Genomic DNA, 26,502 nt, shown 5'->3' with positions numbered 1-26,502 from the left:
AACACAGAGTTAACAGCTCAGAAAATGATGTTTGCTCTTACATCATAATGGTGAGTGTCAGAAACCGGAGAACACATGAAGTATGCAAATTCCAATAAGCCAATAAAAAGAAGCAGTCAATGGCAACGTACTAAACATGTTCACCTCAAAGATCTCTGTTTGAATGTTTATGTGGCCACAAATGTTCAAAATAAACTCAAAATATTTTTTCCATTAAATTGGTTTAACTGCGAGGTTATAGTGCAGCTCCCTCCAAAATGTATAAAATAAATTCTCTAATATTAATGTTTTAAAATTAGTAAAGGTGTTCTAACATTGCACGCAGTTCGCTGCACTGCTTTGCGCCCTGTCTGCTGCTCTGCTGGATGCTGGCCAGGTGTGTCTGTGACCAGTGTTTTGGGGTCTTAAGAGGATTCACTAATCGTTGTTATTAGTCTCTCGTTCTGTTTTTTGTTGGTTGGACTACAGTTTTTCCCTGGTCAGGTGTTTTCTGCCGCGGTACAGCCTGCCATGAGGTCACAGCTGAACCATGTTGAACTTTGACTGCGGTAAGCGCAAGCGCGGTAATGGGTGTGGAAACACACCACCTTCCACACTGCTCCACGGCAGTGTCAAACTGTTTTACCCCTGGAGAATCAATTGAATCCAATAGGGGTCAGTGTATAGCAGTGCAATGACTCATAAATAACAGAAGAACTGAACTTTGTAACAAAGAATTCAACTATATTCAACAAGTGTAACCTAGTATTTAATTAAAAAGTCATCGAAGATGTCTGTGTCCAAAAACCGTGCCTGTTAAGCTTAATTTCATAATGAGGAGCATGTAAAGTACAAGCAGTGCCTTTTTCCTTCATAACATCAATCAAATGTAACTTTGAGAGTATAAAAGTGTCTTGGCAACTCGTCATTTATATAAGCATGCCACAAACATCTTGACACATCAAACTTTGAGACATATAGTACACAGCCACAGATTGGATGTCACGATTCTTCATGTCGCACTTATTAAAACACCGCACCCTGTAGGTATCTTGCCCTGTCACACTGCATGTTGTTGACATCACCAGAGAGTAAATTTTGAGGGGCAGTGCAGGGTGTAGGGAGTGATTTTGGATGGGTCTGTAAACACTAAAATATATTATGGACTGAATAAACGTGACAGAAAAGCAGTGGCTTTTCCTTGCAGCAGCACTGTGTACTTTATGTCTCAAAGTTTGATGTGTCAAGATGTTTGTGGGATGCTTATATAAATAATGAGTTGCCAAGGCATTTTTATACTCTCAAAGTTACATATGATTGATGTTGTGAAGCAAAAAAAGACTGCTTGTACTCTAGATGCCCCTCATTATGAAATATAGCTTAAGCTCCAACAGCATCAAGCTGGTATAGAGAATACATTAAAATGTATTTCCATGAGATTAAATAAACGCAGGTATGGAGTGAGAGCTGCCCTGTGTGGACCAACTTTCTATTTCGAAATATCTTCAAAAGAACAGCAGAAGATCATCTGAACGTTTCAGCCAGACTGTGAGGGTCTAGCCTCACACTCCCAACTGACAGGCTTTTGAAGTAAGTGGTAGAATCTGAGAAAAGTGAGTGAATAAGAGGGTGGTCTTCTGAGAATCTGCGCTGCCTTCAATCATTCCGCACTTTTAATCCTCAACTTTAAAAGATGTACAGCCCTCTCCCTGATTTCTCTCTCTAGTTTATAATTGCTTACCATTAGCCAAAGCATAATGTTATGTAGTTAACGGGCTTCTTTAATCATGCCTGTGACACAAATAGCCTGGAGAATGTGATTTTCTTGTTATAACCATTAGCTGTTTCTTTTACTTGCTATCAGCTAAGATGCTATTAAGCGAGTCTGTCTCTGACGGAAGCACCGCTGGAAGAGAGGGAGCGTACTTCTGGAGTATCTCTCCAGGGAAAGAGATGCTCCTAAGGGACATCCTGAGTCTGTCAGTACCATTCAACCAGCAACACATGCACTCATGTCATCGTAGAGTGTCTCACTAGATCTCCATCAAGGTTTTTTTTGCTGGGATGTGAACTTCATAACACCCACTGCATTTCACTTAAGAGTAAAGAGTCTATCATACCAGAGCTGTCAGGTTATTAAACCAACTGGAGTTTATCTTCCGTCGGTGTATATCATCACTGTCATATAACCAAAATGGAATTTTTTACAAGATAAAACATGTCTTAATGTTGATTTTATCTGAACGTTTCTGGACAACTCACAGCTCTTACAGTTAGAGGCATGTTGATAAAAACAAAAACTGTAGGTTTCCTGGAATGATAAACTGTATTTACATAGCATAGTTGAATAACATGAGTTCCATTACCCACCCCTCCCTCCAGAATACAATCCTACAATATTCCTATTCCATGAATTTTGGCATGCTAGTGTAATCACTGGAAAAGCTTTTCATTTTTTCAGTTTTGTTTTTTCTCAAGTCGCTCAAGCCATGTTTGGATTCTGTGTGTGTGCATTGTTTCTAAAGTAAGATATAACACTGACAGAACCAAAAATAAATGTGTATGGGCCACAGCATTAAGCAACTTTATATAATATTATACATTATACAGTACACAGCATTATACAATACTATATATCTAGATGGCTGTCGTGATGCTTGTGGATTGTGACATCTGATTGATTGCATTCAAAAGGTTGCTTTGTTTAAAGTCCATTCTATGACGGATGGAACATTTCTTGGAAAGGTACATTCCTTCAATCACGTCAAGCTCCATATAAAGTCTATAGGATCATTCAAATGCAATACTTTCTCCTTTTACAGAAATAGTAATTACTATCAGACTCCACCGGGGAGGAGACAGGAGACACTGGCTGGCTCTTCCTTTGCTCGGGGACACGCACATGGGCCCGTCATGTTCTCTCCTAATGAGAATAAATGGCAGCAGTGACAGATATGTGCCCAGGGGTCAGATGCTTCCATACGCAAAGTCCTCCATACCGTCTGAATGTCTGTATAGTTTCTCGATTATTTTTTCAGGATTTGCTTTGGTTGTAAATTATTCAAATGATTTTCTCAATGGACTTTTTGTATGGGACAATACCACAGCAGTTCATGCAATACAGTGGAGCTTTGCATGATTATGATCAAATCTGAGTTGCATCATATGCGTTGCACTCTTAAAAACAGAGATTTCTAAATGATGACTGGCTTGGTTCTTGGAAAAAAATCTAATCAAAACTGGGAACGCATAATTATAAAATAAAGATTTTGTAATTATGAGAAAGTATCTCATAACAATGATAATATGTCATAACGAGTTGCTCTTTCATAATTACAAAATTTAATTTCATAATTATGTGTTCTCAGTTTAGATTTTCTGATCTCAGATATGTGGAACCACAGTCCATGGTCACATTAAGTTCAATTAAAGCACTATTGTTTTGTGTGTACTGTAAACATGCAAATCAGTCCCACTAATTGGAAATGGCCTGTTTGTGTGTGCACATGTTCTTAATGATGCTCAGGAGGGAAGGCCTCTGTAGTAGCTTTTTTTTTTAAAGCAAGGTCAGTGTTTTTATCCTTGGTCAAGTGAAAATTGTGCTGTAGCCTGTAGAACTAGAGGTTCACCCCCACCTTCCCTGAGTGAACGCTTAATGTCTTCGATACCCTTTTCAACTTGGTTGGATGAAAGGACTAATCGCATCTCTCTGGGCCATTCCAAGGTCCTGTTGTCTTCATTCTGCAAACATATGCAAACTCCTCTCCCCTATGTGGGTCATCAAAGACACAACCAGGTGAGATGAGCCTCCTCTACTGATCGCACAGGAGGCGGATTGTCAGCTTTTCTACAGCAGGGGGAAATTAAGCTGACCTGCACTTCTGTCATGTATAAATGTGATAGAAAACAAAAAAAAAAAACAGAAAGCTCTTGCTCTGGCTGGTGTAGCGCTTCGGTTGGGAGGAGGCTGTAAGTGATCAGGTCAGTAGATGACAGGAATGAATTGACTGCACAGTCTGATAAATTGCTATAAATGTCCCAGTGAAACTGAGCTCCGTAAGTAAGTTAATCTGAGGTGGGGGGAGGCTTGGAAGTAAGCAATAAAATTATGCACGGTGGTGATTTTAGCCTGGTGAATGTTTCCTTTACATTTCCATTTTAATTGCTGTCCATTCCAGGCCATTGCATGTGCAAAGCAACATCAAGCTTAAACCAATTTGTTTTGACTTTTTTTTTTTGCCTTAACTCTAAACTTTTCCATTAACATTCCTCCTGCATTACGAAATATTGTGCATTTAAAAATGTTGGGCATACAATTTGTGTAATACATAAATCTAATCACATCAAGGATCACTAGGCACAGACTATAAACTTATCTCATTTGTATCAACTTTATGGAGCAGAAACCTAAATTTGATCAGAGCTGTACAGCCAGCATTAATCAAAAACATCCATTTACGTTGCTCTAAAGTATTAGCATTTAACTAGAGGAGAAATTGAGTCAACACTGAGCTTGCTGGGAAAGAAAAGCGCCTCTGGCAGAGGGGAATCAGAGGAGAGTCTGGTATAGACGACTGTAGATTCTGTGTCTGTGTGTAAAATTCATTGGCATAGTACACAATTTGGCGTAGTATTTATTGTGTAGTTGGAAAATATTCTATGTAGAGAAATTCTGAAATTCTTGATTGAAAGTATTATATACTGTACAAACACTGACAAAAATATTAAGAGTCATTGGATAACAGTATGTATATAGGGTCAAGCAAAAAATGTTACCTAAGGGAGTAGCTTGGAAATAACCACACCTGTAAAAGTTGTGAGGAGTTATCTTTTGAGTGATCATGAATACTGGCCAGTGTGCTTCTTATATATAAGAAGAAGTGAATTATCGGAGTTTGAGTGAGGACTGATAATGGGTGCCAGATGCATTGATGCATCCCATTACTCCCATTATTATATTTCTCGATCCACTGTGTCACAGATGTAGTGGGGATGTGTCATAGATTTGTCCATGTGAGTAAATAATAGAAGTGATTCAAATCACATCTACAATCCACAGAGGAGGTCTCACATGCATATCCCACAGGTCAGAGCAGCATTTTCAGCTTCCATAGAACATACCAAATGCATGAGACACAACACTAGTCCTGTGTTCCATGACATTAGGCATGTCAGTGTATTTTGATTTAACTGAGATGCAGGGATATAATTTATCAATACGGTTGCTCTGTAATCAGTTACTTTATCATTTTATGTTGGCCCATTTTTCAGATGCTATACTGTTTATGAATCTTAAATATTTAAGAGCTTAAAAATATGGACAACAAAAAGTACAATTGGTATGTAAGTTTATTTCTATTTTAAATACCATTAATCACTAAAGGCATTGTTCAGGAATTTTTCTCACTTTTAAAAAAAGGTCACTGAAAACTGTGTAGTTACACATTGACAATCCATGTAATAACGTGTCATTTTTGCTAAAGTATACATTGTTACTAACTAATTACAGTTGTACAGCTTATGTAATTACAAATGTGTATCAGTGTCAGATAGACAGCAGAATATATTGTTTATATTCCCAAGATAAAATCGATTTTTAGTATTTAAAAACATTCACAGTCCTAATTACATACATACAGACAAGAGCGGTTGGAGAACCAGAATTTTATTTAAAAAAAAACACTAATTACACACACACACAATCACATGTGAATATTCACACACACAACATGTGAAAATACACTCACAAAAAGTGTCAAAGATGACAGTCACAGTTTAAATTACATAATCTGTCAAGTCAATTTAAATCAAGAGGCTTTTATTGTCATTACATCTGAATGCAGGTGCTCAGTGCAGTGAAACTATGCTTTTCAGGAACCATGGTGCAACATGGAACAACAATAGAAAAGACAACATACTTCATACTTCATCAGTGGTTACACAATTTTTTACATGGATAGTTAATGTGTAACTACACAGTTATTAAAGACACTTACTATAAATGTCATCTTAACTTTCTCTGAGAATTCCTTTTTTTAATAAATATAGCATTGCAGAGATTCCACACTTTCCACAATTTATTTTGGTTTCATGGTTTCATTTCTCAGTTTTCTAAAGAGACTGCACCACTGAAGCTTTTATATAAAGCCTGACTAAATGGGAGAATACCGCTCACTGTCCGTTCATGGCAGAGAGGAGAAGACTGCCATGCTGATTCAGATTATTGTCACAGTTTAAGAGCCTGAGACAGGCTTACCTTCAGTGTATGCCTGCAGAATGACCCTATTGTGTTCTTACCCTCTGGAGGAGAAAAAATCCTGGAGAGGAAATGTGTATAGCGAGCACTTATTTGGGACTGGATGGTCCCTGCTTATGATTGCTAATGCTGAATAAAGTTTGGCTCGTTATTTTTATACACTGTAGTCTGTAGTTTTACTGTTCCAAGAGTCCAGGTCCAAGTGGCTAGACTTCCTCAACAATAGCTCTGACCACTGCACTTATCTTAGATTCAGCAAGGGTCCTCAGACTGTAGGAGTGCTGCATTACATGGATGTGCCAACTTCATGGGAGAGTACCTAGTATTTTGTCCAATGACTTTCGCCAATATCAAAATTCTGTGGAAGCAAAAGAATAAGCATGTATGGTGTTTTTCCTGCTTTGAATGTGGATGTATTTTCTGCCAGATGCTGCCACTGTGGATGGCAATTCCTTATATGTTGTATTCCTGCTCTAATGTACATGTGATCCACGGTGGATCGAGAAATGTTTTAAAACTGCAGACACAACTTTGGATTATGGAAAATGGAATACTCCATTACCAGGCTTTGCTCAAACTCACCAACTTGCTTTAAGCATGCTTAAAGTGTTGGCCAACCTCACTCACAGGATAACAAATAACAACTGAAAATTTACACAGGTTTGGGCATTCCCAAGTTACATCAGAACTGCTTTCCCATGGCTTTTGTCAAGTAATTGCATATTTAAAAAAATAAAAATAAATAAATAAATAAAAGATTGCTTATTTTATGCAACATCATAAAATAATTACTTCAGTTTAAAAAAAAGGCTGTTGTGCATCTCACTTTTACAAGTTTAAAGAGCAATAAGGGTTCTCTAAAGGTTTTATATCAATTAAAAGTTCTGAGAACTATCCATCCTGTACAAGTAAAGAACCACGGAAGAACTGATGTGAATATCAGCATATGAATGGAACGCAGGTAGGAAGGAGACAGTAGGAATATAGGGGACACTCAGAAAGAGTGTTTGAGGGAGCCCCTCCCCCTCATCACGGCCGCTGTCACAAACACTTCTTATCGCCGGGACGTTTCTGTGGCTCTCCTGTGCTGGTTGCCTGGCAACTTGGGCTGCATTGATATGCGCGGCAGAGGGAGCAGGGGATGCCGCCTGCCTCTGGAGCGTCAGCGTGGGGCAAGACTTCCCTCCAGCACCCTGCTTAACAACACACATGCACTCACACACACACACAATCCTACACTCCTACACTCCACACACCAGTGCTCAGGCAGCCAGCAGCTCCCGGCTCCTCATCACTCTGGAGGAGAGGAATCCTTCTGTCTCTTCTTTTGCTCTTTTGTTCCCTCAAAGTGACTTAACTTTACTGGTCTCAAAGTGGTGCAAGTAGTGGACCATATGCCTGGGCACAGCTTGAAACTCTTTGACGGTATACAGCCACAACGGAGAGCAGCCTGGAGTGAAGTTTCTGACTGTTGAGTGATTTTTCTCCAATTCAACGGAAAGAAGAAGAAGAAAAAAAGAAGAGAAATTTCAGGCTTTATTTTTGGAACTTTGTCCAATTAAAAAGAGGAAAATTGGACTGATCATGTGATTTTCATCACTGTCCTGTCTATTCAACGCCGGCCGACTCCTTTTCAGAAAACAAAGAGGACAAAGAAGAAGACGAACCAGAAAAATAGCAAGAAAAAGAAAAAGAACAAGATGATCTGATGCAGCTGAAGCATGCATAAGCTGTGCTCAAGAAAACTGATGACAGCTAAACTCCGGTTTTGACAACTGAGATGAAACAGAGCAGGAAATCACAGACCTACCCTAGGGAACGACCAAAAACACAAAGCCTAAAAGCGGGCAAACTGGGAGACCCAGCAGCTCTTTCTCACCCTGGAAATCCCTACCGGCTGAAGGATGAGTGGCGCCAACTTGTCTCTTAGCTGCCAGGGATGTCTCCAAACTCTGAGAAGGCAATCCCTCCGAGCATGCCCAGTCCTATGTTCCTCCTGATGCTGTGCAAGGTAAGGCTTATCTTCTTCTGGTATAATTTGCTTAGCTTGAAATTCCATGTTTTAATGAGATTGGTTGATCTTAAGTGTAATTAATCTATAAAAATCCTAAATAGATTAGTTTTCCTGTTAGAGACCACATTTAATACATTTTAAATCAAGGAACTTGCTGTTTTTAAAGTGGTTTATGGCATAAAACAGCCTGCTTTTTGTAAAAGTTATAAAGTCCAAGTGTGGGCAAAAAGATTAAGTCTTGGACTACTATAGAGATTTTCCATTATATGAAAATACAGCCCCAGATCTAGGTTTAATCACTGTCTGGGAAACCAACCCATAGGTTATTAGTTGTGGCTGACATATTTTCTGATTTATCACCTGACAATATATTTGTATTAGTCACGCATGGTTCCCTAGATATTTGTTCATCCATCTTTACAGAAACTAAACAAAAATAACAAAATGTACATAAACAGTATTTGCTCTTGAGTTACCAGTATGGTATTTATAGTTCTCACAGTAATAATTACACAGATTTGAAGACAGGTACTGTGTACTGTTTTTCACCATTAGATATCATGTAAATTAGATATAAATTATTTGGAATTATATATCTTTACTTTGCAAGATAAAAGTTAGGAAGGTTTTTTTTCCTTTTCCTGTAATGTTGCCAATTTGGAGATAAAAGTTTTTGCTTTAACTGTGACTTATGTTATATACAGTATGTGTACATCTGTATCAACAGTGTTAACAATGTATAAACAGTGTATATATAATCATACTTTTCTCAGTGTAAAAATACTTTCTCATTATGGTAAATATATAAAATATATGTAATTATAAAGTTTATGCAAAAAATGTACATCTGTCATATTGATTCCGTTTCAAGTAACTCATAAAGTAAATGCATCATACTTGTGTGTGCGCAAGTGTAGTGTGTGTGTATGTGTGTGTGTGTGTGTGTGTGTGTGTGTGTGTAAAGACATGTGTGTCTGTGTACACACATACACACACACACACATGCATATTGGGGGTTGTTTATTTAATTCCATTTTAAAACAACGCCAACAGCAACTCTGGCTGTCAGAACAGGTTAATGTCCTGAAACGCTGGATCTGCTCAGAACTATCCAAGTGGCAAAGGCTTTTACACCTCAGTGCTTCAGACAGGTCTATTCTGCCTAGGTGTAACCTATTTCTCCAGGTTTCTCTGCCATGCCCCCCTGCCCCATCATCCAAACACCCACCCACACACCCACCCACCCAAATCCTCCTGCTGTAACTGATGTAGAGCAGACACAGATGCACACCACCATCTTTTGGGACTTTCTCAAAAATTGGCTTGCGCTGCACACTGAGGCAAATTTTACGAATCCAGAGGCAAGAAAATCACGCGGAGCTGAGGCATGTTCAATACAGCTGTGCCTCTGATTAAAAATCTCTCACACTTCACTTCCTGTACTGAACTAAATTATGTTCACATTAGAATTATTATAATTACCCAATCATTTATAATAGCATTTATAATACATAAGAATGATATAGTAACAAGATAAAGCTGCATCTAAAGCTACCCTAATTATTATTATCTTTCTTGACATGTACTTCCTGTCGGCGGCGCGAGCAGTCGCAGCGGCTACTCCGGAAGCAAAACACGGTGCTTTTGTTTGTTTTTCTGTGTAAATAATCCGATCTGAACTCGCAATCATGCAAAAGTTCGCTATGGGAACAACTTACGACCGACAGACCCTGCTAGACCTGCAAAATCAACAAAAAAATCTGTACTTACAGACGGTCTACGAGCGGAGCTACGCTCGCTAGGCCTGCTAAGATCCGCGGCGTTTCCTGAGCCTGCTATCCGGAAGCGGTCTCTCCGCAAGCGTTGCGCGAGGAGCCGAAAGCGCGGTAAGAGAGCCGGTGTCCGTGCTAAGCTAATGGCTAACTCCAGCCGGCCAGCGGTTCCATCTCTCCTTCTCTCCAACGTTTGCTCCCTGCCGAACAAGATTGACTATCTCCGGCTCCAGCGGACATCCCAGCGCGAGTTCAGAGACTGCTGTGTGTTCGTTTTCACGGAGACGTGGTTAACGAACTCCATCCCGGACTCCGCGATTGAGGTGAGCGGCATGCTATGCTACCGCGCGGACCGCGACGCCGGCCTCTCGGGCAAGGTACGTGGAGGTGGGGTGTGTGTTTACATCAACACAGCATGGTGTAACAACGCTGCGCTGATCTCCAGCTACTGCTCGCCGCTGGTGGAGTTTGCTGTAGTCAGAGCCAGGCCATTCTACCTGCCCAGAGAGCTTAGCAGCGTGTACATAATAGCAGTGTATGTAGCACCCAGTGCTAATGCTAATGCTAACGGTGCTAATGCTAACGCTCTGCAAGAACTGTACACTGTTATCTCCAAACTCCAGAACTCACACCCCGACGGACTGTTTATTGTTGCTGGTGATTTCAATCACAGTAATCTGAAGGCTCTGCTGCCCAGCTTTCACCAACATGTGGATTTTCCAACCCGTGGAGCTAACCTGCTCGATTGTGTGTATACTAACATTCCCGGTTCGTACAGAGCAGAGCCCCGCCCCCACTACGGCTACTCTGATCATATCACTGTCATGCTCATCCCAGCATACAGACAGCTCATCAGACGTGCCAAATCAGAGAAGAAGCAAGTTACAACCTGGCCTCCAGGAGCCATCTCTGCTCTTCAGGACTGTTTTGAGCACACTGACTGGGACATGTTCAGAGAAGCTGCTACCTCTGATGACTCCATCAACCTGGAGGAGTACACAGACTCAGTGACTGGCTACATCAGCAAGTGCATTGAGGATGTTACTGTCTCCAAAACCATCACAACCCGCCCCAACCAGAAGCCGTGGATGACTGCAGAGGTGCGTGTGCTGCTGAGATCCCGAGACAAGGCCTTTAAGTCAGGGGACAGGGCTGGCCTCCGAACAGCTAGAGCCAAGCTCTCCTGGGGGATCAGAGAGGCAAAGCGCACCTACGCAAAGAAAATCCACGCCCACTTCCAGGACACTACTGACACTCGGCGCATGTGGCAGGGCATCCAGACCATCACCAACTACAAGTCACCCCCCCCTGCTTGTAACAGTGATGCCTCCTTTCCAGATGCACTGAACTCCTTCTACGCAAGGTTCGAAGCACAGAACTACACGACAGCATGGAAGACTACACCTCCTCCAAACGATCAGTTACTGTGCCTGTCCTCAGCTGATGTGCGGAAAACTCTACTCAGAGTCAACCCACGGAAAGCCCCAGGACCAGACAGCATACCTGGCAGAGTGCTCAGAGGATGTGCAGAACAACTCACGGATGTTCTCACGGACATTTTCAACATCTCTCTGAGTACTGCAATCGTGCCGACGTGCTTCAAGACGACCACCATCGTCCCTCTGCCGAAGAAGTCTCAAGTGTCCTGCCTTAATGACTACCGTCCCATTGCACTTACTCCCATCATCATGAAGTGCTTTGAGAAGCTGGTCATGAGGCACATCAAAAACCAGCTCCCGTCCTCACTGGACCCTCTGCAGTTTGCGTATCGTCCAAACAGATCAACAGACGATGCCATCTCTACTACGCTCCACCTGGCTCTCACCCACCTGGACAACAAAGACTGCTATGTTCGAATGCTGTTCATCGACTTCAGTTCAGCATTCAACACCATCATCCCTCAGCATCTGATCGGAAAACTGAGCTTGCTGGGCCTGAACTCCTCCCTCTGCAACTGGGTTTTAGACTTCCTGACTGAGAGACCACAATCAGTCAGGATTGGAAACAACACCTCCAGCACCACCATACTGAGCACTGGTGCCCCCCAGGGCTGTGTGCTGAGCCCACTGCTGTTCACTCTGCTGACTCATGACTGTACTGCAAAGTACAGCTCAAACCACATCATCAAGTTCGCTGATGACACAACTGTAGTTGGCCTCATCAGCAAGAACGACGAGTCAGCATACAGAGAGGAGGTGCAGTGGCTGACGGACTGGTGCAGAACCAACAACCTATCTCTTAACGTGGATAAAACCAAGGAGATGGTTGTTGACTTCAGGAGAGCTCCAGGTGTCCACCACCCGCTGAACATCAACGGCTCTGCTGTGGAAATTGTGGATAACACCAAGTTTCTCGGTGTTCACATTGCAGAGAACCTCACCTGGTCCCTCAACACCAGCTCCATAACCAAGAAAGCCCAGCAGCGCCTCTACTTCCTGCGGAGACTGAGGAAAGCACATCTACCACCCCCCATCCTCACCATATTCTACAGAGGGACTGTAGAAAGCATCCTGAGCACCTGCATTACCGTCTGGTTTGGGAATTGCAACACCTCAGACCGCAAGACCCTACAGCGGATAGTGCGGACAGCTGAGAAAATCATCGGAGTCTCTCTTGTTATTTAGTGTTATAATTTTATAATTTTATGTTGCACTGTCGTCACTCCTGCACTTTATGTTGTCTATTGCTTGTTGTTCTATGTTGCACCATGGTTCCGGAGGAACGTAATTTCATCACACTGTGTACCTGTACTCAGATGTAATGACAATAAAAGCCTCTTGACTCTTGACTCTTGATGTCCGTGCTAAAACCTTGTATTTCCAAATGATAATTTTACATGAGAATGACAAAACCTTCTAAACTTTTCGTAGAAGTCAATGGAAACAGATTTAGCACATTTCTACTGGTCCAATTTATTATAACATTTTTACAGAATGTAAAGAACAACTGCCAGAAAACAAATGAGAGTTTTAAGGTGGTACTGTCATATTCTAGTTGGTTTTATTACTTTCAATTTAAATGTACAGAATCCCAGGATTCCAACTTGCATCAAGTTAGTACTTTTCTTTTCATCTTTATAATTCTATTTAATATTGGTGCTCATCACAAAGATGAATTGACCAACATAAATTCTCCAAAATGACCTAAAATAAACTATTTATATTGCCATCTATTTAAGTTTAAGAAGATTTTATCTCCCTCCTGTAAAGTTGCTGTTTTCAAGATACATGTTTTTTAATTGTACAGCAATGATAGGTAAAAAGAAATACATTGTCAACCAACCTATCATTCACTAATAAAATAGTTTACTATTACTTCCTGAATTTCCTGAAGCTCTTGTTTTAGATACTTGTTTTATCATGTATGTTTCAGTATTAGTGCATTTGTAAGGTGATTCCGGCCCTCAAAACCACTTTTAACACGGTTCAAAACAGTCCGAAAACATCCACTGATCTAAACAAGAACGTTTTGGGATGATGTAAGGATTGCATGAAGCGATACTGCATAATCTGATGCCTCATGGAATCAAGTGATTCCAAATTTCCAATCCTCCTCCACATAACTTTGAAATAACTAAAAGATGTTGCAACATTTCCCATGTAATGTGTAAATAAACAGATTGACTCCAAAATAATTTTGATGTCTATACAGGATTACAATATTAAAGTGAAAGGAGAACTGTACAACTGAAAAGAGGCACTGCTACCTGGTTGGGCACCTCTAGCCTGGATACAAGATGTGATATGTTGAACATGGAATCGTACAAGTTGAATATGTCATATTGAGGCACATTTGAGGCCTTTAGAATAACGGATCGTTGAAATCTGGCAGTTACATTTTTGGATAATTCTTACATTCCAAATGTCTTTACAGGATGTCTTGTATTTCTTCATGAGCTGTTAGGGTCTGTCATATCTCTACTAGGGGTGACCAAGCGGTATATGCTTCCTAGATAATCCCACCAGCAGTTGACACAGTGTGCTCTTCCACAGCAAAGACAGGATTGAATTTCTCATCACAGAACCTGACTGTAGTCTGTTTCCAAACAGCACCTGGATTTGTTGCCCCTCTCAAAGTCTGTAAAATGGGCAAAATGTCTTTGAATATGTTACGACTTCTCACAAATAGGTACACTACCCAAAATTAGCCTCTAAGAACCTTTTTATGGGCAATATATCAAGCATTTTTATGCTCTCTCTTGGCAAGATACAGTGCCACACCTTTAATAATTTACATATCTGTCTGAGACATTACTATAGGCAAAGTTTGGTAGCTATAAATGGTGAAATACATTTGTCAATGACTGTAATACCTCCTAGAAGTCTAGAACATAATAAAGAGCATGCCTTCTTTACTAAACAATACATCTATTTATCAGTGGTATTCAAACTCAGCCCTGGGGCCCACAGTTTAGCACAGTTTACATATTTCTCTTCCTTCAGTCTCTGGTTTAAATCTGTAAACTGTCATGTTTACTAGGAATTAGTAGGACCAACTGTGCCGAACCATGTCCCTCCCTGTGTTTGATGGTGCAATCCATTGTGTGGGATGAAATTAAAGAGCTTAATGCACTGTATGGCTTCATCATAAGCTCATCATATAGTGTGACATGGTTATCTCTGTGGAAACTTGGCCCAATATGCACCAGGCTGAAGCTTTAGGAACAGATGGAGTTTAAGTCTTGCGTTTCTCCTTGGGAGTAGATGAGCTTTGTTAGCCAAATGCAAATTTAATTTTAGCTGAGGTTAAGCCTGTGAGTTGTGCCTTGTTGCACAAAAGAAAAACACAAGAGATCTGTATTGGTTTAACACTGGAGCTGTGTGGATGTCTAGACTTCTGTCTGCACTTCTTCTGACCCACATGAAAAAAGAATATGTTTTTCTCCATGCAGTTTATTTTTTCATGCAGTTTCTTTTTCTTGCCCAGAGCGAGTTTACAGTAATATTTATGTCAAACTGAACTGAAGGAGACATTATTAAGTTTTTAAGGAAGACCCATCAATCACTTTAGAAACACTGGGACTGATGTAACACAACTTGGCAGCCAGAGGCCCATGTTGTACCAAATGGATGGTCAGTGGAGGAGCTTTGGAAAGTCTCCATATCCCTGTGATAGATGAGCAGCTGCTCTCTCTAATGAAGCTGTTTTCCTGCTCACATTTTGGCTAGCCTGACATACTGTAGCGCAACCACAAATACTTTTTATCAGCACAGGACAGTTGTCCTCATGCATGACAGTAATTCACGTCTGAACATAAAGTGGGCCATTCAGTGTAAAGGGTACCTTGTTTAACAGCCCTACAGGAGCTGAACCACACAGCAATGCCATGGATGACAGGCAGAAAGGCTCCTGACTCACAGAACAAAAGCCACGAACAATAGAACAAAATGAATGATGGTACAAACCATTGTGTATTTTTCTCATCAACACAAAGTGTGGACCAGGTGATAATGAAATGAATTAAACAAGGAAAAAAGAAATTCTGTCATTTTTCTTGCCTAACAATGCTGTCATAATCAAAAACAGATTTACTGTAAGACAAATACACAGGTGCCATGCAGGATGTTAATAGAACCCCATATTTTTGCAGTCATTTTCTGACAGAAAGGAAAAATTGGTCCCCTGTAATAAACTTTAAGTGCAATTACTAAAGAGAATCGGACATCTATACACTGCAAAATAGATTTTAGTAAATAACAATAAAAACACTGCAGTCAAGAACAAATACAATTTCTGATGCAGAAAGATAAAACACAGAGTAGGCCTAAAAGCTAAATATGGTCCTGTTTTTCTTTCTCAAACATGCTAAATTTGACAGACTGACTGAGCTCACAGAACTACGATGACTACAATACGATTACAATTTAAACAATAAGCACTATTTTATTTGATTTAATCATTTAAAAATATATATATGTATTTTAAAACAATTTTAAACATTAAAACATGCAGGTTACTTACTTTAAAAATTATAAAACTCCATAATATTAATCTGCAGTACCTAATTAGTATTTTACATAAAAAAACAGCCTGGTAGACAAATATAGATGCATTTGCCACATCTGTCATTTTACATTGTTGCTGTTATTCTCTGTCGATTCAACTGTGGAATATTTAATAGGGAAGGAATTTCACAACTGCACTTGTTGCAAAGGGGGCATCCTAACAGTTTGAATCAGTTTATTCATGTCCCCAAAATTTGCTAGGAAATGTCCAAAGATGCAATGGGGATAGATGGATAGTTTTATTTAAGGTTAGTTTTCTAAGCACTGGAGAGGAGCACATATCCACAAGGCTAGTTAAACTCTACTGTCTGTGCTCATGTCTGCAGGAGTCAGGAGACAGAATTTTAGTGCAATGAAGCAACTGAGTGGGAATCCAAGCTAGGTTAAAAGCTAATCCAAACATATTAGCATTGCAAGCTATTTAGCTTGTGTACTGCACACAATGAGGGAGGATAGCAGCAGTAATCTGTAATACTTAGGAATAATTACAAAAAGTGATGATGGTGTTCTTGTTACAGGGTGATAAGCTGTACTACATTATGTTACACTCTTGATCCTTTTTTAAAAAAAAAAGTATTTTCTTAGCTCAAATGTCTTTTTGCTTTTACATTTACACATTGCCACACATTGACAACAAGCAAATGCTCATCACTGTCTCAGACACAGACTCTGGAGGCTTAGTATGCCCTGAGAAGACACTGTGCCCTACACTGAGCAGGCAATAAAAGCACTTTTCCACAGTACTACTCTGCCACCCACAAACATAAAGATCTGCCAATGATCTGCTGTTATAATTAAATGCCAGCAGGACTGAAGTGTTAACGCTGCCAGTTCTCAGGCAGTCATCATATCCATCCATATATTCACAAGTATGATAAACTACCACATGTTTAACATATTTCAGCATATCTTCATCTGTTGGAACACATCTTCAGTCATTGAACATATATTATTCATTGGACGATGGAAATTAATATATTTTTGATGAAAAATCTTTTCATGGCTTGAATAAATCATTCATCTGTAGAAGCTTGGAGAAAACCAGAGCAACATGCACCAAACAACCAGGCAGCAGCAATGGAGTTAGCTACAAGTTTCATTTGTAGAAATAAATAAACAGTTGCCTGTGTGTACACAGCCATATTTTCATGATTTCCAAATGTGTATAGAACTCCCACAACATCTCTCCTGAAACATCTCTTCAGCTGTGTTCAAACTATACCACAAACATTAATATTTATATTTTACTGTGATTATATGATATCTTTAGTCAAATAGGTCATTTGTATTTATTTATTTTAGGTTTCTGTTTTAGTTAAATCTCTACATCATTTCTAGGAAACAGCACAGATTTGGAGTTAACATTTTATATCTGTTTATTTGCTTAATGTAACACAAAAATACAACATTTTAATTTCTGTGCCATTAATTTTAGATTATTATACATTATATTATATTATATAATAATTCAACAAATCAACAGTAGTTATCTTGTAATTGATCTCCTTCAACACTGTCACTTACAACAGTCAGCTTTTTGTTATGCTGTAATAATGGGGAAGGCTAAACTGTTGTAGGCTGAATAGGTTGAGATATGCAAATGAGTTTATTGTGAGAAGAATGAGGAAAATTCTGTCATCCATGAGAGGCCTTTTTAAAAAAAAACGTCAATTTGACCAGGGGTGCCCAACTACTGTAATTACAAGTTTCCTTTATAACCACTTAAATAGACATGGTCAGTAAGGTGACATACCATGTTAATCAAGGTCATTTACAGAATTATGAGCCTTACATTGCAGGCTTCATTCTGAACTTCTCAAGAGTTAATTACTTGAATTTATTGTCCTCTTAATGCATCAGTTGTAAAGTTGGAAGAGGTAGAGAGGAAGAGAGTTGGTGTACAGCGAGTAGCCTGATTTGAGTAATGTTCTAATTCATAGTATAGCGACTCAACTAAAAACATATAAAAGAAAAATAAAATGAAAAATACTTTAAGAAAAAAGGTAAGTCAATCAGAAAAAAAACAAGCACTTTGAAAATTCCTCAATTGCAGTTAAAAACGTTATAATGAAACACAGGATAAGATCATCAGCAAGTTAACAGCTCCCCAGATAAGAGCATCTAAATGCTTCACAGAGTAAAATGTTTAACACTTCTAAGTTTAGTATCTTGATTCACTATGTGTTCCTTCATAGTCTGAATGACTTTAGTAATAATTTACAATGTAAGGGGGGAAAAAAAACTTTTGTCCATTGCTGTATACATGTTTGCCATTTCAGACCTCTGTTTTCTCACCATTGTTCAATGGCTACGGATACTTAAATCTGTTACAAAGAATGCCAAAGAACACAGCCTTTCAATTCATATATTAACCACATCCGTTAATGCTATCATGTTCTACTATCAGTAGATAGTAGTAACAGCCACTGTTAAATGTAGATCAGGGAGATACAGGGAGATCATACAGTAGATCATACAGGGAGATCATACAGTAGATCTTTGCATTTGTGTGTTCACGTGTTTTTGCAATAAAAAAACTGGCAATTGTATGAACGTATGAATGTATTAACTACTTTTTATTGACTTATCCTGAGTTGATATTGTATATGTCAGCAGGCCTCCATTGTTTGTTCACTATCCATTCTCTAAAGATCGACTGACGGTTAGTTTGTGTGTTTCTTCTTTAACAGACTGGTCTGAGAGAGAAGCTGCAGACGACTTCAGAGAAAATGGTCAACACTTCTCTCAGTGATGAGGAAAAAGGAATTCAAGATAAGGAAAGTAAGGAGGAGTCCATTCTGGCCATGCTAGGCATTATCGGGACGATCCTCAACCTGGTCGTTATTATCTTCGTGTACATCTACACAACACTGTAACGCTCTTTCTGTGAACTTCATCATCGTCATTATGAACTGTGCCACAACGTTCAGGCTGGCAGCCCATATTACTGACTGCCTGAAGGATCATTACAGACATCTTCAATTGCACAGACGACAATACCCCACTGATATGCCACGGCAGCTGAGGAGAAGAATGTTGAGACTGTGGGATATCGAGTCTATTACTGTCTGTAGCCGAGGGTATGGATAGGAACTCTCCGTAACTGTTAATAAGCACGACTTTTTCCTCCAATAGGAGCTCGGCTCTTACAAGCCTGAGAATCAGAATGGAATGATGAAACTGCTGTGCATGGTACAGTACACAACATGTTGATAGATGAGGTGCCAAAGCTTTCTGACTGTACATCGTGTGGCCCTCACAGTGGTTCTGCATTATTGCATTATTGCTGACATTATGGTTGGATGAGTGTTGATGAACAGCAGGTCACTGCTAGATCTCTTGCACTCCTTTTCAGGAATTCTCTACTCTTTATTCTACTACTCTGGCGATTTTGTTTACAAGGCTTTGTTTAAAAGAGACTTGTTTTTTTATGGAAAAATTTAAGAACATTGTTCCAAACAGTGTTGAGAACAGTTAAAAAAAAGGTTTGGAATATTTGATATACTTCTCAATATAATCTGCATATTTGTAATAATCTTTTATATGACGGTAAGATCTTTCTGTAAAGCAGCTTCAATTTAGATACACAACCAAGATGACTTTGAAACTTCATCCTCTTACATTTCAATACATTTATTTGGTCAAATGTGTAAAGTCCTGTGTTATTAGTCAGAATATCTCTGTTACTATACTGTTAAAAACTATATTCATGTGGGGCGGGGCAGGGGGTGTGGTTGGCATTCTTGGCATTGACTTTGACAGTTTCTTCAGTGTCTAAACCTGTGTATGATATTGTATGACTTAGTTCTTAGAGGTATGACAATGTAGGCTTTGAAAAAAGTAGACAGTTCTGTGTTAAGACTCTTAAGATTAGGCCTGTCACAATAATTACATTATCAAATTATCATAAAATATATGATCCTAAGCTTTTTTTGGTAACTTCAATTTTGCACATTTTGTTTACTTAGCAAGAAGAGACTCTGTTTAAAAAAGACTTGTTTTATTTTTAAATGTTTTATTTAATTGGGACATTTAAGCATTTTTATATACCAATTCTAATGTCTGAATATTCTTAAACACTAAAAGTTCATAGCTCTTTAAAAGTAATGTGTAATTACTTTGCATTACTAAAGCATTAAACTATTGTATTATCCTTGTATCTTAAAATGACAACAATTCTGGGACAATATATTTCATTGAAATGTTTTTTTTTTGGGATTGTGACAGGCACAACTTCAGTATCATTCATGGTATATATACTGTATGATGTACAATATATATATATTGCCTTAAAATAGATAGAATAATCATATTCATGTCGGCATTATGGTCATTTACATACTTCTGTTTTCCTCGGCAAGAAGCTGTTTTGAAGAAGTCCATATCTGAATTGGGCAATAAGGGAAAACAGTATATATATATAACATATATAACAGCATTCAGCAGAACTGTAGAACAAATGGAACATTTAAATGAATGTCATCATGTTACCCGCACGTGATTACAGCTTTTACATTACAGCATCAGTATGAAACCTGCACTGACAATAAAAAGCACAACAGGGGAGGTCATATTTACAGGATGAATGTATATACAGTATGTATGCATGTGGAGTATATTTCTTCTAATATGAGAAACCCATATGAAACCTATTTGTCATTTCATTAAGTGCCTGTGTTTCAGTAAGAAATGTTTCATTTTTTCATTTTGTTTAAATGGTAGAAGTTCTACCTAAAAGTGTTTCATCATCTTCAAATCTGATAATAAGTTCATTTGTATCTCTGCTAATACAGCTCGTTCTGATCATTTTTCTACATGCAAATTTTGCAGTCTTATATAATTTCCATTATATTATAAATTCATTATAAGGCGTACACAGCCATTTTAAAACAGAATCTCAGTGTAGATCATTTGATATTGTCTATAAAGGTGAAAAATTCTGTTCAAAAGGATGAATGGAAACTAATTTCACACAATGCTTCAATTGTAATCATAATTCATTCTGGTGCAGCTGTCATTTCTGTTTTATTCAGATTTTCAGTTATCTTCTCTCAGTATGTAATATTTCAGAATGCTGGTCTACAGGATGTTACTGGAACATTTGCTCATGTTTTTTTTTGCATAGCGATGATGCTCTCTGGTAGATATATTTTGTGCTCTGTACCTGTTCATGTAACAACTTCACTTTTCTGCAGATTTAGTAAAAATGACTAAATAGATTTAGTAAAAATAACATTTGCGTAAAATACAGCTGGGCTCTAACTGTGATTGGTCTTTCTTGTTTCTTTCCTTGATTAAAATGTATTATGAATGGATTATGATGACCACCGCATAACCCAAACACCTCTGACATTTATTAAAAAGTAAACATCAAAAGATGTTTACACCATTTACTTTTTGAAAGTGAGCAGAATTGTCGACACTGTTTAGTAGTGAGCTTTGAGTAGAGAATAGAGAATGCATTTAAAATAAAGTAGCAAAAACAGTGCACTGCAGTTGATTCTCAACAATTTGTGGCATGATTTATGTCATATATGTGTCAAAATAATTCTCAGCATCATTAGACAGCCCCAGTATCTGTAGCAGAGTGGAATAATCCTGTTTGGACAAAAGGTTACAGATAGAGAAAGAAAAAGAGAAAAAGAAAGACAGAAAGAGAGAAAGAGAGAGAGATGCTCAGAACAGCTTTTTAAATATGTGGGATTAGGCAGTGAACCAAGTAAAAGCTGTTATGTTTGAAGATACACAGCTGCCTAAATTCAAGCCCAGGAGCTACTTCTCACTCTTTGTTTTACCTCAGTACAGAGTGTGCAGCTGTGTAGCATTGTTTAAGCGCAGAAATAGAACACAGCCGCTGAATGGCTACACCTACGCCATGCGACAGCAGAGTTCTCATACTCATACAATTAATATGAAGAACATTAGTAAACATGCAGATATCCACTGATCTGAAGAAAATTAACAGCGCAGAAATTAGGTCTGTCACAATAATTACATTATCGACTCACCATGCAATATATAAACGTGACATTCAACATTTTTACTGACCTTAATATTGTTTATTGTGTCTCCTTGCGTCTTTGTTTGCATACAAATTAACTTTGTACACCGATATTTTAGCCACTAGCACTAGCTTGACTAATCCATCAAAAATGCTGCCTCCATATAAAGGTGCAATTGCATTATCATGCTTTAATATTAACAATATAACAGTGTTGTTAAATAATATTGTATTGTGACAGGCTTAACAGAGATTCTCAGATCCGTGTTTTTGAAGAACCTAGGCCTCCTCACATGCATCCATTAAAAGAAAATCTGTATATGCATAATTCCAATTGCAGATCATTTATAGCCTGTTTAGCACAAAATTGCTAATCAGGATCAAATTAATTAATCAATCCATCAAATTATTTTGTAACATTATTGTTTTATGAAATAAATTAAAATTGTTAGTATGGAAAGAAGGAAAATGAATACTTTATTACGATTAAGAAAACAGCAAGTACTTATTGTGTATTTTTGTTTATTCATTAAAAAAATATATATTATTAATTTAATAGAACATTTACTAGAGACAAGGAATACGTATCGTGACTGTCCAGTAAAAAACGTGTTTCCAAAACTACAACTTTACAAGTGAGAGATAAAACCTTCATCCCTTTCAATGGGAGTCAAATTTGTAAAATGTGTTTCAGGCCATTTTGGAGACTTTCTATTGGTCCTTTCATCAAAAACTTTGACACAGTGTGAGGGACAGTTTGTGTGTTCAAATGTAATAATGCAGTAAACCAAAAAACGACAAAAATGTAGATACTTAGTTTTCACTGGAGAGTGACCTTATGCTATATTAAAAAAATACATAGCAAAATCATCATAAATAGAATAAACAAGTAATAAATAAGTAAATAAAAGTCATAAAAATATAATTAAATATATTAAAATGAATACTGATAGACATACACTGTATATATAAAATATTTTTTACTCTCTTAGTAAATGTGCAATTATATTCTAAAATAAGAGCATTACTATAATGAATACTCTGATATGAAAATGATTAAGGACGATGTAGGTAAAATATCGGTTTATAAATACATTCATCCAGCTTGGCACTGGTAGTGTTAATTATTTCTGTCTCATTTGCAGAAGTTAATTAACTTTGGGTTATCCAGGTATTTGCACAGACTCTGTCAATTTGCAATTTGGTCCGAGGTAAACTTAATCAATGAGACTATGAACAGGACAAGATTAGCAAAATTGCTCCTGCGTTGGTCTGTAGTGTTGTCATTACACTTGCTCAACAGTCTAAAATGAGCTGAAAACTAATTTCTGAATAACATGTTGGCACAGATCTGCTAAATTAATATTTAACACGTTTCAGACTGTAATATGTACAGCAAGAAGAAATGCTGTCAGTTCATGCATGAAAAGCTCACCAATATATTTAGAAAGGCCAAACATAACCGCAAATTATAGTGTTCTTAAGTGTTCTTAGTTTTGAAAGCTGACTCGTGTGCTATAAGAAGAGCATATCTACACTTGATACATTTGACTTTGAATCCATCATCCAAACAATACCTGCTCTAGGGTGGTTTTATGGGGTTCAGGCCACTAAAGAACAAAGTATGCAGAGAAACAGGAATGCAGTCTATAATTATAGAACTGCAAAGTCCTACGCTATGCTTAGTGGAGCTGATTAGATGGATATTGTGCATATACAAGGAGGTAGTCATAATATTGTGACTATTGTGATAGGTTCTTAACAATTAGTATAGACACCCTGTTTTTAACTAATAATCAATAAAATACAATATCTACAAAGTCATATATATATAAAAAGCAAAACCTTAAGTAATAGCCCTAGGTTATATCAGTAGAAAAAAGCCAGGAACCAGTGGTGATTGGGAGGAGTTTAAGAGGTCAGACTAACAACATTATTAAAGTTGTTTGTAAAACAATACAATAATAATTGTTATCTGAAAATGCACAACAAACTGTTGAAATCTATTTGATTCTATGTAATTTCTATAATCCAGATTTTGTTCACAGCTCATCTCTGTAGTCTGCTGTCTCTGGTAATTAGCCTCTCAAATATCCAAATGCAAGTGGATTGGTATGCACTCTTCTTCACTTCTCTTCTTAAATCCTCCTTTACTAAAGCGCTTCAGCATACAGCAAGTGTGTTGTAAAATTATTTGGCCTGCTATATACTGTACAACTGATGTTCTGGATGATTTGATCTGGATATATTTACTACATAATTTCTAAGCAGCTGCATACAGTACCAGTAAGAAGTTTGGACACAGCTTCTCAATCAATACTTTATACATTATAGATTTATATTAAAGACGTGCAAACAATTAAGGGGCAGACATGGAATTACATGGCAACCAAAAATGTTTGGCATCCACAATCCTCTGACCTAAACCCAACTGAGAACTATTCTTTAGCACCTACAGGAAAACTATTCCAGGTAACTCTACCTCATGAAGCCAATGAGAACATACCAAGAGTTTGCAAATTTGTCAGGAAAGCTAAATATGGTCATTAGAAGAATCTGAAGTATAAAACATATTGTGGTTTGTTTATCATGTTTTGTTTACACAATAATTCCATATGTGTTCCTGTATAGCTATAATATCTTTAATGGAAAATTTACAGTGTAAACAAATATAAAAAGAAAGAAAACACATTAAATATGTTCAAACCTTTGACTGATACTCTATATATTGTAATGTTTTATGATATGAGATGGTTTTATTCCATCTGACAAGTAATTAGAGTTTCAAACCACTTTATAGATTAGAGTTTCAGACTTTCAGACCGTTTTCAAATCAAAGTGAACGGAGGTTCTATCAACTACGAGGTATAACCAATGGAACAGGTTTTCTACAGTGTTCTCTCTACCTGAGGGGCCGGTATAGCCAGTTTCATCAGAAGCATATTACAGGTCAGGCGATGACTTTGTCTGGCAGAGTTAACAGAGTGAAATGGTTTCTCGGAGAGCCGTGCAACTCACATAAATTTCACAGGGGGTGCACACATTTCTACTGCCCTCAACATCTATTCAAGCGTTGAAATAAATCCTGTGATCTAAACTAGAGCAATGCTGACACCCATGACAAATCCTGACTCTAACATATACCACAGCCAAAAAAAGAATAAGACAGGAAGAGGATCAAGAAAATCTGACTAACAAGTTTGGCTGCTTCTTGAACTTCTTGTTTTAGACTTTTGGATGGCACGACTTGGGAGGAAATAGGTCATATTCACAAAGATTAAAAGTTGTGAAATGTAATTGAAGAAGTTATCAGATAAGTGTTGAATCTTACTTGCCATTACGCCAGAAACTAAATTAGCAGTAACTTCTGTAACTGAGAGAGGCATATGGTTGTCAAGTCACAGCAGACATGGATTAGTGCTTCACTGCATCATTATTCCATGCAAACTTAATAAGCTTTCAATGTTATTTCTTTTTTATCCATATATTTATGAAATTAGAATTAAATCCATCACAGCTGTTGAGTGCTGATTGATGTCGTCTGCAAGTATGAATAGAAAAGAAACTTACATCCATTCATCCATCCATCTCCTTTTTTGATTCTTGATGATGGGACCAGAGCCTACCACAAAATATTGATCAGAGCAAGCATTAAACTCACAACTCCAGGTCTCAGGATGCATGAGATTAGAACCTTCACACCAAGTGAAGCTCCAATTGCCCCATTTAAAAGATGCTTGACAGAGACCCCACACCAAAAGGGTAAAACTTGTTATCCTAAAGCTTTCTTCATACAGGATTATGTTGAATGTGAAGGTGGAGTGATGTAAAAATCAGAAAAAGCTTGGAAGGTATGGAAAATGAGATAAGACAAAATATAAGATAAAGATAAGATAAAAATGCTGTGTTTCTAGTGTTCAGTGTAGACCTGAGATATTTTATGTTTTGTCTATATAACTTTGTTTAATTCACTATAAACATTAATTCCTGCATTTCAGATCTGAAACACATTCCAAAAAAAGTTTGGATGGGGCAACACAAGACTGGAAATGTAACTGATACCAAAAAAAACAGCTGCGTCTCTCAGAAGCAAAGATACTGTGTCTAAAAATTTCCTGAGATGGTGGGATCTGTGATATGTAGATGGAGGGACATCCAATGTAGGAATACATTGAGAATCCATGTGCCACATACATAATGCCACACATTTATGCAGAGATTTCTTGATCATAAATACTCCACCACCCCATGTAAAATCAATTCTGTCCAAATAGGGTTTAAGAGTGTGGCACTAATGTATTATTATAAGTTAACATTTTTTTGTGAACATTATTCACAAAAGTTTTAGTAAAAGCATCTGTTGCAGTTTTAGCCAGGTATCTTGGCCAAGATCATTTCATTGTCATGTAAATAATGGTGTGTTTTCTGTAATGTGGTGAAAATTAGATTTTAGAGACACATACAACACAGTGGGA

At 38.0% G+C, this 26,502-nt stretch overlaps 1 long non-coding RNA gene across 1 annotated transcript; it reads left to right on the top strand.

Moving 5' to 3' along the window:
- Positions 1-7,204: 7,204 nt before the first annotated feature.
- On the top strand, positions 7,205-21,294 carry LOC125781117 (uncharacterized). The gene is made up of 2 exons (XR_007424263.1): positions 7,205-8,246; positions 18,717-21,294. It is a non-coding gene; the product is annotated as an uncharacterized LOC125781117 (long non-coding RNA).
- The last annotated feature ends 5,208 nt before the right edge of the window (positions 21,295-26,502 follow it).

This window comes from Astyanax mexicanus, chromosome 14 (genome assembly GCF_023375975.1).
Source record: "Astyanax mexicanus isolate ESR-SI-001 chromosome 14, AstMex3_surface, whole genome shotgun sequence".
NCBI classification, from domain to species: Eukaryota; Metazoa; Chordata; class Actinopteri; order Characiformes; family Acestrorhamphidae; genus Astyanax; species Astyanax mexicanus.
This window is presented reverse-complemented; position numbering and strand designations above follow the sequence as displayed.